General features: G+C 38.2%; 1 protein-coding gene across 17 annotated transcripts in view; it reads right to left on the reverse strand.

The window, feature by feature from the left end:
- The window catches only part of MYO3A (myosin IIIA), a 226,361-nt gene that overhangs the window by 89,233 nt on the left and 119,732 nt on the right, over positions 1-17,396 (reverse strand). The gene's annotated exons all lie outside the window — the stretch shown is intronic.

The raw sequence follows: 17,396 nt of genomic DNA on the forward strand, positions 1-17,396 counted from the left end.
GGTCTTAAAAAGAGAGAAAGACAAAAAAAAAAAAAAAAAAAAAAAGACAAGAAAAGAAAGAAAGAATAAAATACTTAGGAATAAACCTACCTAAAGAGACAAAAGACCTGTACTCTGAAAATTATAAGATGCTGATGAAAGAAATCAAAGAAGACACAAACAGATGGAAAGATATATCATGTTCTTGGCTTGGAAGAATCAATATTGTCAAAATGACTACACCACCTAATGGAATCTAGAGATACAATGCAATTCCTATCAAATTACCAATGGCATTTTTTGCAGAACTAGAAGAAAATATTTTAAAATTTGTTTAGAAACACAAAAGACCCTGAGTAGCCAGTGCAATCCTGACAAAGAAAAATGGTACTGGAGGATTCAGGTTCCCTGACTTCAGACTATACAGAACCTCAGTCATCAAAACCATATGGTACTGGCAGAAAAACAGAAATACAGATCAATGGAACAGGACAGAAAGCCCATAAATAAAGCATCTATGGTCAATTAATTACTAGGTATTTTAATATTACAGGTGAGCCCAGTGCCTGCTACCCAGTGAGGGCTTAAAAATATTTTATGAATGCAAATATGAATAGATAATAGAAATGAGGAGCACCCCTCAGAGGAAGTAGAAAGGCTAATTCATTAAATTAATCACAGATAAATCAATCCATGTAAAACTTAACTTCAGAATGTAATGTGTCCATTTCCTTATGTTCAATTTCCTTGAGGTTCAAAAGCATGGTTTTATGTGTGGATAAAAGCGAGTTAAGGAAGAAAAATCAAAATACCTCAGGGTCAAAATCAAAGGCTATGTTTGGTTTAAGTTCAGGCATGAGAACTTTGGTTTACAGCTTAGAGTTTATAGTCATAAAATCCTAAAAAAGGCATATGAAAAATATGTTCAGAAACACACACACAAATATATATATAAATATGTATTCTAATCCACTAGCCTCCTGTGAGACAACAGTTTGTATAGCTTTGTATTATTATTCTTAAACAACTTACCCACCTTCCCTTTCCCCTACCCCTAGGAATTACAAAAAGATGATTCCATTGTGTTATAATCCTTTTCACTCAGTTATAGCCAGTAGCCTCCAAGTTATCCACCTGATTAGCATCTCCATGCAAACTTGGGGACACACACACACACACACACAGCTTCTTTGAGGCTCTGGAGTCTGTGATACTTCCAGGTGTCATTCCAACTATGTTCATGGTTCAATGAGATATAGGAAAGAGAAAAAGTCCCTTATTGTTTACTTATGTTGCTATATTTATTCTACCTCTGCTCCTACACTTAACAAAAGAGATTATACCACCCACTCCAACATTCCACAATGTTGATGAAACTGGATGTGAAAAAAATTTTTAGGGTTATTTATTTATTTATATATAACAAATATAAATGCATGATGAATATAGTAAATATTTTTATACATTTGTTGAATGAATAAATATGTGTATATCTATAATTCACTTATCCAATAAACATATATTTTATAACAGACACTGCTTTAGTCAAAGATTTATTAGCAGCATGCACGACTGATTGAAGATCCTTTGCTTGGGGTTTTCAGGCAGTGGGAAGGCAGACATTAATTTTTTTTTAATTTTTTAAAATTTTAAAAAATTTTTTTATTTTTTATTTTTTATTTTCCCACTGTACAGAAAGGGGATCAAGTTATCCTTACATGTATACATTACAATTACATTTTTTTCCCCACCCTTTGTTCTGTTGCAACATGAGTATCTAGACAAAGTTCTCAATGCTATTCAGCAGGATCTCCTTGTAAATCTATTCTAAGTTGTGTCTGATAAACCCAAGCTCCCGATCCTTCCCACTCTCTCCCCCTCCCATTAGGCAGCCACAAGTCTTTTCTCCAAGTCCATGATTTTCTTTTCTGAGGAGATGTTCATTTGTGCTGGATATTAGATTCCAGTTATAAGTGATATCATATGGTATTTGTCTTTGTCTTTCTGGCTCATTTCACTCAGCATGAGATTCTCTAGTTCCATCCATGTTGCTGCAAATGGCATTATGTCATTCTTTTTTATGGCTGAGTAGTATTCCATTGTGTATATATGCCACATCTTCCTAATCCAATCATCTGTCAATGGACATCTGGGTTGTTTCCATGTCCTGGCTATTGTGAATAGTGCTGCAATGAACATGCGGGTGCATGTGTCTCTTTTAAGTAGAGTTTTGTCCGGATAGATGCCTAAGAGTGGGATTGCAGGGTCATATGGAAGTTCTATGTATAGATTTCTAAGGTATCTCCAAACTGTTCTCCATAGTGGCTGTACCAGTTTACATTCCCACCAACAGTGCAGGAGGGTCCCTTTTCTCCACAGCCCCTCCAGCACTTGTTATTTGTGGATTTATTAATGATGGCCATTCTGACTGGTGTGAGGTGGTATCTCATGGTAGTTTTGATTTGCATTTCTCTTATAATCAGCGATGTTGAGCATTTTTTCATGTGTTTGCTGGCCATCTGTATGTCTTCCTTGGAGAACAGTCTATTCAGGTCTTTTGCCCATTTTTCCATTGATTGATTGGTTTTTTTGCTGTTGGGTTGTATAAGTTGCTTATATATTCTAGAGATTAAGCCCTTGTCGGTTGCATCATTTGAAACTATTTTCTCCCATTCTGTAAGTTGTCTTTTTGTTTTCTTTTGGGTTTCCTTTGCTGTGCAAAAGCTTTTCAGTCTGATTAGGTCCCATGGGTTTATTTTTGCTCTAATTTCTATTGCTTTGGGAGACTGACCTGAGAAAATATTCATGATGTTGATGTCAGTGTTTTGTCTATGTTTTCTTCTAGGAGTTTGATGGTGTCCTGTCATATATTTAAGTCTTTCAGCCATTTGGAGTTTATTTTTGTGCATGGTGTGAGGGTGTGTTCTCGTTTCATTGCTTTGCATGCAGCTGTCCAGGTTTCCCAGCAATGCTTGCTGAATAGACTTTCTTTTTCCCATTTTATGTTGCCTCCCTTGTCAAAGATTAATTTACCATAGGTGTCAGGGTTTATTTCTGAGTTCTCTATTCTGTTCCATTGGTCTGTCTGCCTGTTTTGATACCAGTACCACACTGTTTTGATGACTGTGGCTTTGTAGTATTTCTTGAAGTCTGGGAGAGTGATGCCTCCTGCTTGGTTTTAGTTTCTCAGGATTGCTTTGGCGATTCTGGGTCTTTTGTTGTTCTATATAAAGGTTTGGATTGTTTGTTGTAGTTCTGTGAAAAATGTCCTGGGTAATTTGATAGGGATTGCATTGAATCTATAGATTGCTTTGGGTAGTATGGCCATTTTTACAATATTGATTTTTCTAATACAGGAACATGGAATATCGTTCCATTTCTTTACATCTTTGATTTCTTTGATTAAAGTTTTATAGTTCTTGGCACATAAGTCCTCTACCTCCTTGGTCAGGTGTATTCCCAGGTATTTGATTTTTGGGGGTGCAATTTGAAAAGGTATCGTATTTTTGTATTCCTTTTCTAATATTTCATTGCTGGTATACAGAAATGTGACTGACTTCTGAATGTTAATCTTATATCCTGCTACTTTGCTGAATTTGTTAATCAGTTCTAGTAGTTTTTTGGTTGAGTCCTTAGGGTTTTCTATGTATAGTATCATGTCATCTGCATACAGTGACAGTTTTATCTCTTCTCTTCCTATATGGATGCCTTTTATTTGTCTAATTGCTGTGGCTAGGACTTCCAAAACTATGTTGAAGAGCAGTGGTGAGAGTGGGCATCCCTGTCTTGTTCCAGATTTGAGTGAGAAGGCTTTCAGTTTTTCCCCATTGAGTATGATATTTGCTGTGGGTTTGTCATAAATGGCTTTGATTATATTCAGGAATGTTCCCTCTATACCCACTTTGGCGAGGGTCTTGATCATGAATGGATGTTGGACTTTGTCAAATGCTTTTTCTGCGTCTATTGAGATGATCATATGATTTTTGACTTTTTTTTTTGTTAATGTGGTGTATGATGCTGATTGATTTGCGTATGTTGAACCATTCTTGTGAACCTGGGATGAACCCAACCTGGTCATGGTGTATAATTTTTTTGGTATGTTGTTGGATTCGGTTGGCTAAGATTTTGTTGAGAATTTTTGTATCTATATTCATCAATGATATTGGGTGATAGTTTTCTTTTTTGGTGGTATCTCTGTCTGGTTTTGGAATGAGGGTGATGGTGGCCTCATAGAATGTCTTTGGGAGTATTCCTTCTTCTTCAACCTTTTGAAATAGTTTAAGGAGGCTGGGCACCAATTCCTCTTTATATGTTTGATAGAATTCACCTGTGAAGCCATCTGGTCCTGGACTTTTATTTGTAGGGAGTGTTTTTATGACCTCTTCAATTTCATTTGTAGTGATCGGTCTGTTCAGTTGGTCTGTTTCTGCTTGATTCAGTTTTGGCAGGCTGTAAGATTCTAGAAAATTGTCCATTTCTTCCAGATTGTCAAACTTGTTGCCGTATAGTTGTTCATAGTATTCTCTTATAGTTTTTTGTATTTCTGCTGTATCCGTTGTGATTTCTCCTTTTTCATTTATAATTTTAGTTATTTGGGTTCTTTCTCTCCTTTTTTTAATGAGTCTGGCCAGGGATTTGTCAATTTTGTTTACCTTTTCAAAGAACCAGCTCTTGGTTTTATTAATTTTCTCTATTGTTTTTTGAGTCTCTATTTTATTGATTTCTTCTTTGATCTTTATAATTTCCTTCCTTCTGCTGACTTTAGGACTTTTTTGTTCTTCTTTTTCTAATTCATTTAGGTGGAGGGTTAAGTTGTCAATTTGTGATCTTTCTTCTTTTTTGAGAAAGGCCTGGATTGCTATAAATTTCCCTCTGAGCACTGCTTTCGCAGCATCCCATAGATTTTGAGAGGTTATGTCTTCATTATCATTTGTTTCAAGGTAGTTTTTAATTTCCTTTTTGATTTCCTCATTGACCCATTGGTTTTTTAGTAGCATGTTGTTTAGTCTCCATGTAGTAGGTTTTTTCTCTTTCCTTTTCCCATGGTTGGTTTCTAATTTCATGGCATTGTGGTCAGAGAAGATACTTGAGATAATTTCTATGCTCCTAAATTTATTGAGCTTAGCTTTGTGTCCCAATATGTGGTCAATTCTTGAGAATGTTCCATGAGCATTTGAGAAGAATGTGTATTCTGCTTTTTTTGGATGTAGTGTCCTGAAGATATCAATGAAGTCTAACGTTTCTATTGTTTCCTTTAGGATCTCTGTTGCTTTATTGGTTTTCTGTCTAGAAGATCTGTCCATTGATGTGAGGGGGGTATTAAGGTCTCTTACTATGATTGTATTCTCATCAATATCTCCCTTTATGTCTGTTAATATTTGTTGTATGTATCTGGGTGCTCCTATATTTGGGGCATATATGTTGACGATAGTAACATCCTCTCCTTGGATGGATCCCTTAATCATTAAGTAGTGTCCTTCTTTGTCTTTATGTCTTTTGTTTTAAAGTCTATTTTGTCTGATGTGAGCGTTGCGGCTCCTGCTTTTCTGTCATGTCTATTGGCGTGAAATATTTTTCCCCACCCTTTCACTTTCAATCTATATGTATCCTTTGTCCTAAGGTGAGTTTCTTGTAGGCAGCATATTGAAGGTTTTTGCCTTTTTATCCACTCAGCCATTCTGTATCTTTTGATTGTGGCATTCAGTCCATTGACATTTAAGGTGATAATTGATAGATGATTATTTATTGCCATTTTGAACCTCGTGTTCCAGTTGATTCTATGGTTCTCCATTCTTCCTTTTTTTTTTTGGTTGGATGGTCTCCTGTTATTATCTGCTTGAGTGTTTTTTTTTTTCTCCATTTTTTGCGAATGCAATATTTGGTTTTGGCTTGTGGTTGCCCTGTTTTTAAAGTATGCTAATCCCTTTCTATAATTGTGTTTTAGCCTGATGGTTCTGTAAGTTCAAACACTTCATTACTATATTAAAATTAAGAAGAGAAACAAACAAACAAACAAACAAAAAGGGTTGTTTATTTCCTAACATCCCTTGCCCACATTTTATGATTTTGATGACTTTTTTAAATTTTTTTAAATTTTATTTTGTTTGAAGCATGTTCATGATTACATCTGTATGCTGGCTTATTTGAGTGACTGCTCTCTGACTGCGGTTTCCTCAGTCCTAGTTCTTCCTCTTTTTTTTTTTTTTTCTTTTCTTTTTTCTTCCCTTTCCTTCCTTTCTTTTTGGTTTAGAGAAGCCCTTTCAGCATTTCTTTTAACCTGGGTTTTGTGTTGCTGTATTCTTTTAGTTTTTGTTTATTGGAAAAAATTTCCCCTTCTATTTTAAATGATATTCTTGCTGGAGAGAGTATTCTAGGTTGCATATTTTTTCCTTTTAGCACTTTAAATATCTCTTGCCATTCCCTCCTGGCCTGTAGTGTTTCTGTAGAGAAATCAGCTGATGGGGGTTCCCTTGTAGGTAACATTCTGCTTTTCTCTTGCTGCCTTTAGGATCCTCTCTTTATCACTAACTTTTGCCATTTTTATTATTATGTGTCTTGGTGTGGGTCTATTTGGGTTCAATTTGTTTGGGGCCCTCTGTGCTTCCTGTATCTTGAACTCAGTATCCTTTAGATTTGGGACGTTTCCAGCGATAATTTCTTTACATATATTTTCCATTCCCTTATCTTTTTCTACTCCTTCTGGAATTCCTATTATGTGTAGATTGGCCCGCTTTATATTATCCCATAGGTCTCTTATATTGCTTTCCTGTTTTTTTGATTTGGTTTTCTAAGGCAGACATTAAATAAACAAACAGACACGACATTTCAGGGGGAAGAGGGGTTATGAGGAAAATAAAACAGTTATATTTTAAACTGATGAGTCTGGCACAAAGTGGAAAAGATGGAAAAGTGGAATAGGCAGGAGACTACTGCAGTAATTTAGGTGAGAGAAGACAAGCACAGACTGGGGGAAAATACTTGCTTTAAAAGACACATTTGCTAAAAAACTGCTATCAAAATATTCAAAGGACTCTTAAAACTCAATAATAAAAAAATTCAAAAAACTTAATTTTAAAATGGAAAAAGATCTTAACAGATACTTCACCAAAGAAGATCTATAGATGGCAAATAAGGATGTGAAAAGATGGTCTACATCATATGTCATCAGGGAAATGCAAATTAAAACCACAGTGAGATAACACTACCCACCTATTAGAATAACCAAAATCCAAAACACGGACAACACCAAATGCTGGAGAAGATGTGGAGTAACAGGAACTCTCATTCATTGCTGGTGAGAATGCAAAATGGTACAGCCACTTTAGAAGACAGCCTGGCAGTTTCTTACAAAACTAAACATACTATGCCATATGAACCAGTAATCCTGCTCCTTGGTATTTACCCAGAGAAGTTGAAAATTTAGGTTCAGATAAAAACCTGTGCACAGACTCTGCAGCAGCTTTATTCATAATTGCTAAAGACGTCCTTCAATTGGTGAGCAGATAAATAAACTGTGGTCCATCTAGACAAGTGAATATCACTCAATCCTATCGAGCCTTCAAAAGATATGGAGGAAACTTAAATGCATAATACTAAGTGAAAGAAGCCAGCTTGAAAAGGCTGCACATTGTATGATTCCAACTATGTAACATTATGGAGAAGGTAAAACCATGAGGACAGTGAAGATTGGTGGTTTCCAGGAGTGAGTGGGAAAGGAGGAATGAAAAGGAAGAGGAGAGAGGATTTTTAGGGCAGTGAAACTATTCTGCATGATACTATAATGATTGGATACATGTTATTACACCTTTTTCCAAAATAAAAGTAAGTACAACAGCAGGAGTGAAAGCCAGTGTAAGCTATGCACTTTGGATGATAATGATGAATCCATGTAAGTTCATCCTTAGCAACAAATCTATCACTCTGGTGTAGAATTTTGATGGTGCAGGAGGCTGTGAGTATAGTGGGGGACATGTATATGATGTTTATCGGAAATCTCTGTACTCAATTTTGCTGTGAACCTAAAACTGCTCTTAAAAAGACACCTAAGCAGAACTGACAAGCCTAAGGAAAAAATTGAGTATTTGGTTTTAAAATTTTAGTTCTCTGGTGTCTCAATGGGTTAAGGATCCAGCATAACATCTGCTGTGGCTCTGGTTACTGCTGTGGCATGGGTTTGATCCCTGGCCTGGGAAATTCCACATGTACAGCCAAAAAGTAAAATAATAATATATTGAATAAACTATCAAAACATACCTTCTTTGAACATTAACAACTAATAGGTGATTTGCCTGACTTCAGTTTTATGTTTGTCCATCAAGATTTGGGTCATATCTGGGCTCACACACATAAGCAATGCATAAGCTCAGCCTCAGGTATTACGCTTCTTACTAGTCTCTTTGCCTCTGGCCTTGCCCTTTCTCTAACCCATCTTCCACACAGCTGTCCTGATGATCTTTCTGGCATGAAAATCAAATCATGTATTTCCTAATTAACATCCTTCAATAGACCCTATTCCCTTAAGGATAAAGATCCAGCTCCTCACCAAGGCTCACACAGAAGGTTCTGCATCTTCTGGTGCCTGCCTGCCTCTGCATCCTCATTTCTAGCTACTTCTCTCTCACACATTTTTCAGCCAGCCCAACTTCTATAGGTCCCCAAGAATTCCACATTATTTTTATCCCTTAGTTCTAGCTCAAACCATTCTTTTCCCTATCCTTCATATATAATCTCTTCTCAGAACCCTTTGCTGACCATCAGACTTCATGTTTCTGTAACAGTTTCTGCCTGTTTGTTATCACAGAATTGACTCCACTTTATTAATTATGCCCAGTGTATGTGTCCTCTATCAGACTATAAACTTGTTGAGGATAGAGACTGTGACCAATTCAGGTCTCTAATTCCTAGCACAGGGCCTAGTAGACAGCTGGCACTCAATAAATGCTTGTCAACTGTTGTCTTTTGTGTCAGTCAAAAGACAATAAAATTTCCTTCACTTTCAAAACAAATCTGTTGTATATGTCTCAAAGACTTTTAACCTGTGCCTCACAGTTTCTGCTTATTTTCCTCAGCATTGTTTAAAAAATTCTAATCGTTCCCTTCTTTTGGCTTTGCATCCTGACTTAATAGTTTTATTTTATGAGGCCAAAAAGACTATATAAGCTGTTTCCTTCCAAAAGCCAATCAACTCTTCTAAGTGGTACAGCCCTTGTGGATGGAAAATGTATGATCCTCATTTTTCCGATTTTTTTTTTTTTTCCCCTCTGGGAGAAGCTTCAGCCCAGGTTGGGCAGACTGAGTTTGATGCAGGGTCCTTTTGGTGACATGCTGTACGTCCTCTCTCAGAGCCTCAGACCACACATGTTGCCTAACCAAAACCCATCAAGAGGGAGATGAGGCAGGGGACAATGCATGGACCTCCAAGTGGGTGGGGATCACCATGGACCATGGCAAAAGTGACAGCAGCCCAGGCTGGGGAATGTGGCCCTACCCAGTCTAGTCCTGTGAGAGCCAAGGTATGATGCTTCCACGGAGAAACAACAGAGAAGGCAGAATGGGGAGGAGCAGGCTGAGTGGGTACCACTGGAGAGAATGCTGTGGGAGACCACGGACCTGGCAAACAGGAACCAATGAGCGGAAAGGTGAAGCTCGGCAATCAGCATTGGCAGTTATTTGTATATAAGGGATATTAATGTGTTCTCTATACTTAGGCTGAATTTTGCAGGTAGTTAAAGCAATAAAGTGACGTGAACAATTTGCAAAGATTAAAATGAAATTAAATGGCCCTATATTTAGCCACAAAATCAAACACAGTAAAAATAGGAAGTGACTCAGAAATAAACCACTCCTTTGCCTTCCTCCTACTGATAAAGAAACTTAGACCAGAGAGGCTTAGTAATGGGTCTAAAGATACAAGAGACAAGCAGTGACCAAAGATTTTAACTCACAGACTCTGAATTTTTGGTAAAGAATTACTTTTATTTTACCCAACTGGCTTCCTTGGTCCTATCATTCTGTTCAAATCATCAGTGTTGGCTGAGTAATAACATCCAAGAATTGTAACTTATATTACGCATCTTGAATGCAGACTAAGTATCAAATTATTAAACTATTGTCAAATGACTAACTAAAAGGGACTTCTATGCCCCTCCCACCCTAGCTAAAACCAATTTTATAAAAATTTGATTTTATTTAAGTATAGTTGATTTACAATGTTGTGTTAATTTCTGCTGTACAGCAAAGTGATTCAGCCATACATACACCCATATTCACTCTCATATAGGTTATCAAAGAACACTGAACAGATTTCCCTGGTCTATACAGCAGGTGCCCACTGACCATCCATTCCATATACAAAATTGCCAATTCCAAACCCCCAATCCACCCCTTTCTGCTACCCTTCCCTTTTGGTAACCATAAGTTTGTAAAAACCAACTTTAAAAAATGAAATGTTTTACAGAAATTTACCACTTTGTGTGATGCTTTAAAATATTTTATTTTTTTCTTTTACTGAAAGTTTCTATGTTTTAATTTTATCTTTTAAATGATTTTTATTTTTTCCATTATAGTTAGTTTAAAATTTACTTCACAGATATTAGTGGACCATAACTGAAGCCATAACCGATAATCCAAAGAAAATGAACTAGCTTGTGTTTTTAGTCTGTCATAAGAAATCTGAGCAAAATTAAAGCGGGGGAAAAAAAGGCATTCTCATCTTACACAAAAGATATATGACTGTGCAAAAGGAAACAAATAAAAATTCCTGTCATGACACAGGAAAAACTGCCTCTAAATGAGTTGACTCATAAAACTACTAATCATTTATTTTAAAGTGATGGCAGGAAAATGGTTTAGGAAGTCAGATGTTTTGAAAAGTTTTAGTTTTCCAATTTGTGTTATTTTTAGAGAATATTTGATTTTGATTTGCCTGTCAATTTCCCTGGCATGTGCTGAATCACAAATGTAGGAGAGAACTTCAAACTCTGGGAATATTTAAGGGGACACACATCCTTTGTGCTGTTGACACCAATCAGAGAGAGACGAGGGGAGAGAAAGAGAATGAGAGAGACACTCTCTATATTGGAGAGTCACTCAAATTGTGCAGCAATGAAATGTAAAGGCAGCGAGGTGTGCTTAGAGGATGTGAACATCAAGCCATTTCACTTGATTTTGAAAGCTTCCTCTTTCCAAAATGAAATTGAAGCCACTATGGACAAAGCACATATCCAAAAAAGCCAGTGAGAAAACAAACAAACAAATAGCAGGAGTGGAATAAAAAGGAAGTAAATACCCACTTGGTTTAATTCCACTGTCTCCAAACTAGGAGAGTCAGCTTTTTTTTTTTTTTTTTTTTTTTTTTTTTTTTTTTTTTTTTTTGCTTTGTAGGGCTGCACCAGCAGCGTATGAAAGTTCCCAGACTACCAGGCCAGGGGTTGAATTGGAGCTACAGCTGCCTTGCCTACACCACAGCCACAGAAACTTGGGATCTCAGCTGCATCTGTGATCTACACCACAGCTCACAGCAACGCCAGATCCTTAACCCAGTGGAGCAAGGCCAGGGATTGAATCAGCATCCTCATGGATACTAGTCAGGTTCTTAACCCGCTGAGCCACAGTGAGAACTTCAAAGCCCTGTTAATTCTCTGAAGCTCTGTTTTTAGGTGGGAGACACCACATCCCAGGAGAGTTACTTGTGCCAGATCAAATGTGTTCACAAATACTTAGCAGTGATTGTGCTTCAGCTCCAGAAACAGATGTTATATGTTCCTTTATCCCAAGCTGCATGTTTGGATGCTCAATGAACACTGAGTATGTTTAAGTTTGGAACATACAGTTTTATACAAATGAATTATATTTGTCACTAGGTGCTAATTACAAGACTGGTTTCATTTTAATGCAATCTAAACGTTGTTCTACCAGGCAACGGAAACGAGCTGAGCCAAGTATAAGTGAAACATTGCCTCTAATGATTGGGACTTAGAAGTAAACAAACCAATTAAAAATGATTCCCCCCTTCTAAGATAGCAACCTCTGGGGGAAGGACTTGGGAAGAAGATAAGCTCTTCTGACAAGAAGCCCAGCCCCTGGTTGGCAGCAGGAGCTGCCGACTTGGTGTACAACATGCTTCCAGTTTGGAGAATGCTCTGAGATCCAATTAATCTTTCCTATTTTCCTCCAACCAGGCAACCAACAGGCCCAGAGGCCTGCAGTCCAAAGAGGCATCCATATCCGTCTTATGACCAAGGATTGGAAACAGGACTAGATGCTGTTTTTTTTTTTTTTTTTTTTTTCTTTCTTCACTGCACACCCTTCTGCTTTAAAAGCCAGGATACCTCCTAGTGCTTAAATTAACCTGTTTCCACAGGTACAGGCTATGCCTGAGGGCAGGGTTAGTGGGAATTGAGAGAGGGAAAGCAATGCAACAGAAGGGGGAGAGACAGATTGGAATCTGAATGTTGGCAGGAAGAAGTGAGGAAGATACACCTGGAAGTATCCATGACCAAGAAGGTCTTGGGGTGAGGTAGAGACAAACGTAAACTAACTAGCATCATGCCACCTGCTGGAGCAGTAAATATCTTATTTTAACCCATGATGCAGCTAAGCTAGGTTTTATATTGTGCTTAAAAACACTCAGGGGAGGATAAGATCTTGGTCCTTTGAGCCAGAATGAGAACAAAAGACCAAGGTGGTCACCAGTGATGCCTGAGACCTCAGAATTAAAGCATATGAATGGGACTATGTCTGGAACAGGACTATGTGGAAACCCCTGGAGTATCTCCCATAGCTGGTCTGAAATCTCTGGATGGTGATCATACGTCACTTCAAATGTGACTGAAACTCATGTCTTCTGAGTTGTGGACTTTCTTTTCCAGGAAGTCTTCCAATCACTTTTTTTTTTTTTTTTTTTTTTTTTTTTTTGTCTTTTCTAGGGCTGTACCCAAGGCACATGGAGATTCCCAAGGTAGGGGTCTAATCGGAGCTATAGCTGCTGGCCTACACCATAGCCACAGTAACTCCAGATCCGAGCCTCATCTTCAACCTACACCACAGCCACAGCAATGCAGGATCCTTAACCCACTGAGTGAGGCCAGGAATCGAACCTGCAACCTCATGGTTCCTACTTGGATTCGTTAACCATGGAGCCATGATGGGAACTCCATGGTTTTTTTTTTGTTTGTTTTGTTTTTTTTGTTTTTTGATTTTTTGTTTTTGTTTTTTTGTCTTTCTAGAGCTGCACCTGCAGCATATGGAGGTTCCCAGGCTAGGGGTCAAATTGCAGCTGTAGCTGCTGGCTAGGATCTGAGTCGTATCTGTAACCTACAGCTCATGGCTACACTGGATCCTTAATCCACTGTGCGAGGCCAGGGATTTAACCCTCGACCTCGTGGATGCTAGTTGGGCTCATTAACCACTGAGCCACAATGGGAACTCCTCAAACACATTTATTTCACTAGCAATAAAAATGTCTATGTTATTAGGAAATGTATTAGGATCATTTCTGACTCCAAATGGTACAGTTCAGATTGTTCTCAATAGGTAGTCAGGTAAGGTTGACGGTACAGTTTTCAGCATGATATGCCTACCACCCAAACCTCATGGCTAGAAAAGGGCATACACCACTCTGCTCTTCACATGAGATAGCCACAGTAAGTTCTATAAGCTTAGGAATCTCTCCATTGTTCAACTCCTATTCTGTTCTCATCATTTTTTCTCCCAGCTCTCCAGCAAAGGCTGCTATTGGTCAAGCAAACTGTCCTGTCCTTATACATCAATCTGGCCACCCTGCCAACCTTTGCTGCTGGTGCTGCTGCTTCTTGTCTTTTTCTCCTCCTCTTCCTCCTCCTCCTTTTTCTTTTTCTTTTGTGAGGGTAGAGAAAGGGAATGAGATTTATATACTGGCCCTTTAAGAACCATGCATCTATCTGCCTCACCTATGGGAAGTTCTTCACAGTAACATTATAGCTAAAAGCAAAGTCTAGAAGCTTCCTTAAAAACCCACAGAAATCTTACCAAATGATGGATTCTTTTTTCCTTTTTACAGCCTAAAAGCTATTAAATGCATCAACAGAGAGAAGGACCCCGATCATCTTTCTGCCTAGAGGCCACAGAACCACTGAGTTTCCTGGTATGAGCTGTAGTTTGTAGAGGGACTGCCAAAGCTGGACAGGCATGAAACTATGGAAAGAATACATCCTTCAGAAATAAAGGTGGTTGAGTTGGTGTCTCTACTTCTAAATCGAAAAATGAATCAACTTTACCTCAAGACTTCCTGAGAGTAAAATGTTTGCCTTAAGGATTCATTCAACCTTGGCTGCCAGTGCATCTACAGTACTGCTTCCCTCTTGTCCACACAATTCTGTCTTCTGGCAAAAACTGAGAACTCTATGGGAAAGTCATGGTAATAATTCTTCTCTAGTGCTGAGAGGAGTTATTTCTCCCCAGCTGGTCCTGAAAACAGCCCGCCAGGTCCCTGATGGCTGATGGCTTTCACCCACGCCTCCTCACAATGAGTTCATGCATCTAGAATCAGAGTAGTGAAGTTTATTAGACCTCAAGGAGGACCCTAAATTCTGGAGCTGTAAAGACAGCCATGTAGGGAGTTTCCTCAACAAATTTGTATTCCTTTTGGCTACGGAGAAAGGCCACACCAGAAAAATTAACTCTAAACGTTGGAATGTTTCCTGATGGATGAAGATTACCCTGGTTTATCTAAACCTCTCCTGAAGGTAAGGCCCTAATTTCATGTCAAAAGAAAAGCCATTTATCTGTCCTTCTCCAAACCTCACCCAGTTGGCAGAGGTCACACCTCATTCTCTAAAGCCAAGGTCTTAAGAATATCTTTTCCTTCAGGCCTGCAGCAAAGATACCCAAATGGGAGTCAAAAAGGCTTTCAAAGAAAAGTTAAGACTGGAGGACGGTGACCCATTGTTAGCAATGCCAACAGAAGCTCTATATTTGGAGAAAACACACTGAGCAGTAAACTTTTCTCTATGCAAGAACGAGTTCAGCTTTAAAAATATTTACGTTTTGGAAAGCAAATGCATCAAATGAACTAAAGGTATTGTTGACAACCTCGTTTTAGAAGGGAGTCAAGAGTGTCGAAAAACATGCTACCGAATGATTAGATTCAATAACTTCGCTGCACACAATCTGAATGATTTGTGTAAAGTTTTGCTTCTATCAGCATCTTTATATTTTACATCCTGCAGCTAAAATTTCCCAAATTTCTGGAGAAGAATTAGGTATTATTTTTAGCTCAGGCTCTTCGTAGAGACTTGATAGCCCAAGAAATTTTAGTAAACTTCTTAAGCAGACACATTAATGGTTTTAAGTTGCAGAAGTGTCATTGATGAAAATGAAATCAAAATCCAACAAATTGCACATTACTTTCCTGCAAGAGGTCATCGAGAAGCCTGATTCACATTCAGAGTACAGTATACTTTTTATCAAAGGACTGAGTCAACATAGCAAACAGTAAACTGCTAAGAGCAGAGTCGAAAGCTTCTCTAAAAGCCTTCTTCTAGAGTCCCTATTAAACAAGATACTTTGTTATAAAAATTTAAAAATACAATCCAGGGCACAGAAGGAAATCTTTATTGTCTTTTTTTGCTATTTCTTTGGGCCACTCCCGCAGCATATGGAGGTTCCCAGGCTAGGGGTCGAATCGGAGCTGTAGCCACTGGCCTACGCCAGAGCCACAGCAACGTGGGATCCGAGCCGCATCTGCAACCTACACCACAGCTCACGGCAACGCCGGATCATTAACCCACTGAGCAAGGGCAGGGACCGAACCCGCAACCTCATGGTTCCTAGTCGGATTCGTTAACCACTGCGCCACCACGGGAACTCCGGAAATCTTTATTACTCTGGGATAAATTTATAGCCTTAAATGCCTTCACTAGTAAATAAGGAAAATGAAGAAACAGAGGGATCAAGTATTCTTTTTATAAAAAACACAAGAAACCAAATACATTCATAAAAATTAAAAAAAAAACCCAAATCAAGAATACAGATAATGTGCTTCAAAGGGTAGCCATCAAGAAAGTAAAAAGACAACAAAAAAGAAAAATTTTTGCAAATTACATACCTGATAAGACACTTGTATCTACAATACAAAGAATTCTTACAACTCAATAATAAAAAGACAGCTTAATTAAAAAATAGGCAAGGAAACTGAACAGACATTTCCTCAAAGAAGATACAGAAATGAAAAACAACCAATAAGTACATGAAAAGAAGTTCAGCATCATAAGCCTTTAGGGGAAATGCAAATCAAAACCATATTGACATAACATATCATATCCACTAGAATGGCTATAAGCAGATATTAAGAAGTACTGAGATAGGTGGAGAAAAATCAGAACCTTTATATGCTACAGGTTGGAATGTAAAATAGTGCAGCTGCTTTGGAACACAGTCTAGCAGTTCCTCGCAAGGTTAAACATAGCGTTACTGTATAACCTAGAACTTCCCTGCCTAGGTATACACCAAAGAGAAGGGAAAACTCAAGTCACAGAAAAACTTGGACAGGGACGGTCACAGTAGCATTAGTCATGATAGCCAAAAAAATGGATACAACCCAAATGCCCATCAAGTGATGAACAGATAAATAACATGAGGTATATCCATACAATGGAATATTATCCCTCAATAAAAAGAAATGAAGTGTTGACATAGGCTACAACCTGTGTTAAATGAGAGACACCAGTCCCAAAGGGTGATATCCTGCATCACTCAATTCGTGTGAAATGTCCACAATAAATACATCTGGGGTGTCCAAAAGCAGAGGAGGGGTGGGAATGAGAAGGAACTGCCAATCACTAGCACCCTTCTCTTGGGGGTGAAAAATTTAGAACATGAAAATATTCTCAAAGAGATTACAAGGATGGATGCACACCTCTGTGACTGCAGTAAAAGGCATTAAAATGTATACTTTTAAACAGTGTATCGGATGCGAATTACAGCTTAATAAAGTTGTTAGAAAAAAAAAAAAGACTACACTAAAAAAGAACATGTGTGAGTTCCCATCATGGCACAGTGAAAACAAATCTGACTAGCATCCATGAGGACAAAGGCCCTCATCGATGGCCTCGCTCAGTGGGTTTAGGATCTAGCATTGCCATGAGCTGTGGTGTAGGTAGCAGATGCGGCTTGGATCTGGCGTTGCTGTGGCTGTGGTGTAGGCCAGCAGCTACAGCTCCGATTTGACCCCTAGCCTGGGAACTTCCATATGGCGCAGGTGCAGACCTAAAAGAAAAAGACAGGAAAAAAAAAAAAAAAGAACATGTGTTGTGGTCACATTTAATGTCATTTATACACACACACACACACACACACAAACACCACACACACACCCAGGAGGGATGTAAATATAAATAAAAGATTAAGAACAAAACTGAATTCGGTTATATCTCAAGGCC

The sequence above is a fragment of the Sus scrofa genome, chromosome 10 (assembly GCF_054392235.1).
Source record: "Sus scrofa isolate SSC_HxYL_T2T_F1_AM1 chromosome 10, Sscrofa_HxYL_maternal_Yorkshire_Landrace_v2.0, whole genome shotgun sequence".
Taxonomy (NCBI): Eukaryota; Metazoa; Chordata; class Mammalia; order Artiodactyla; family Suidae; genus Sus; species Sus scrofa.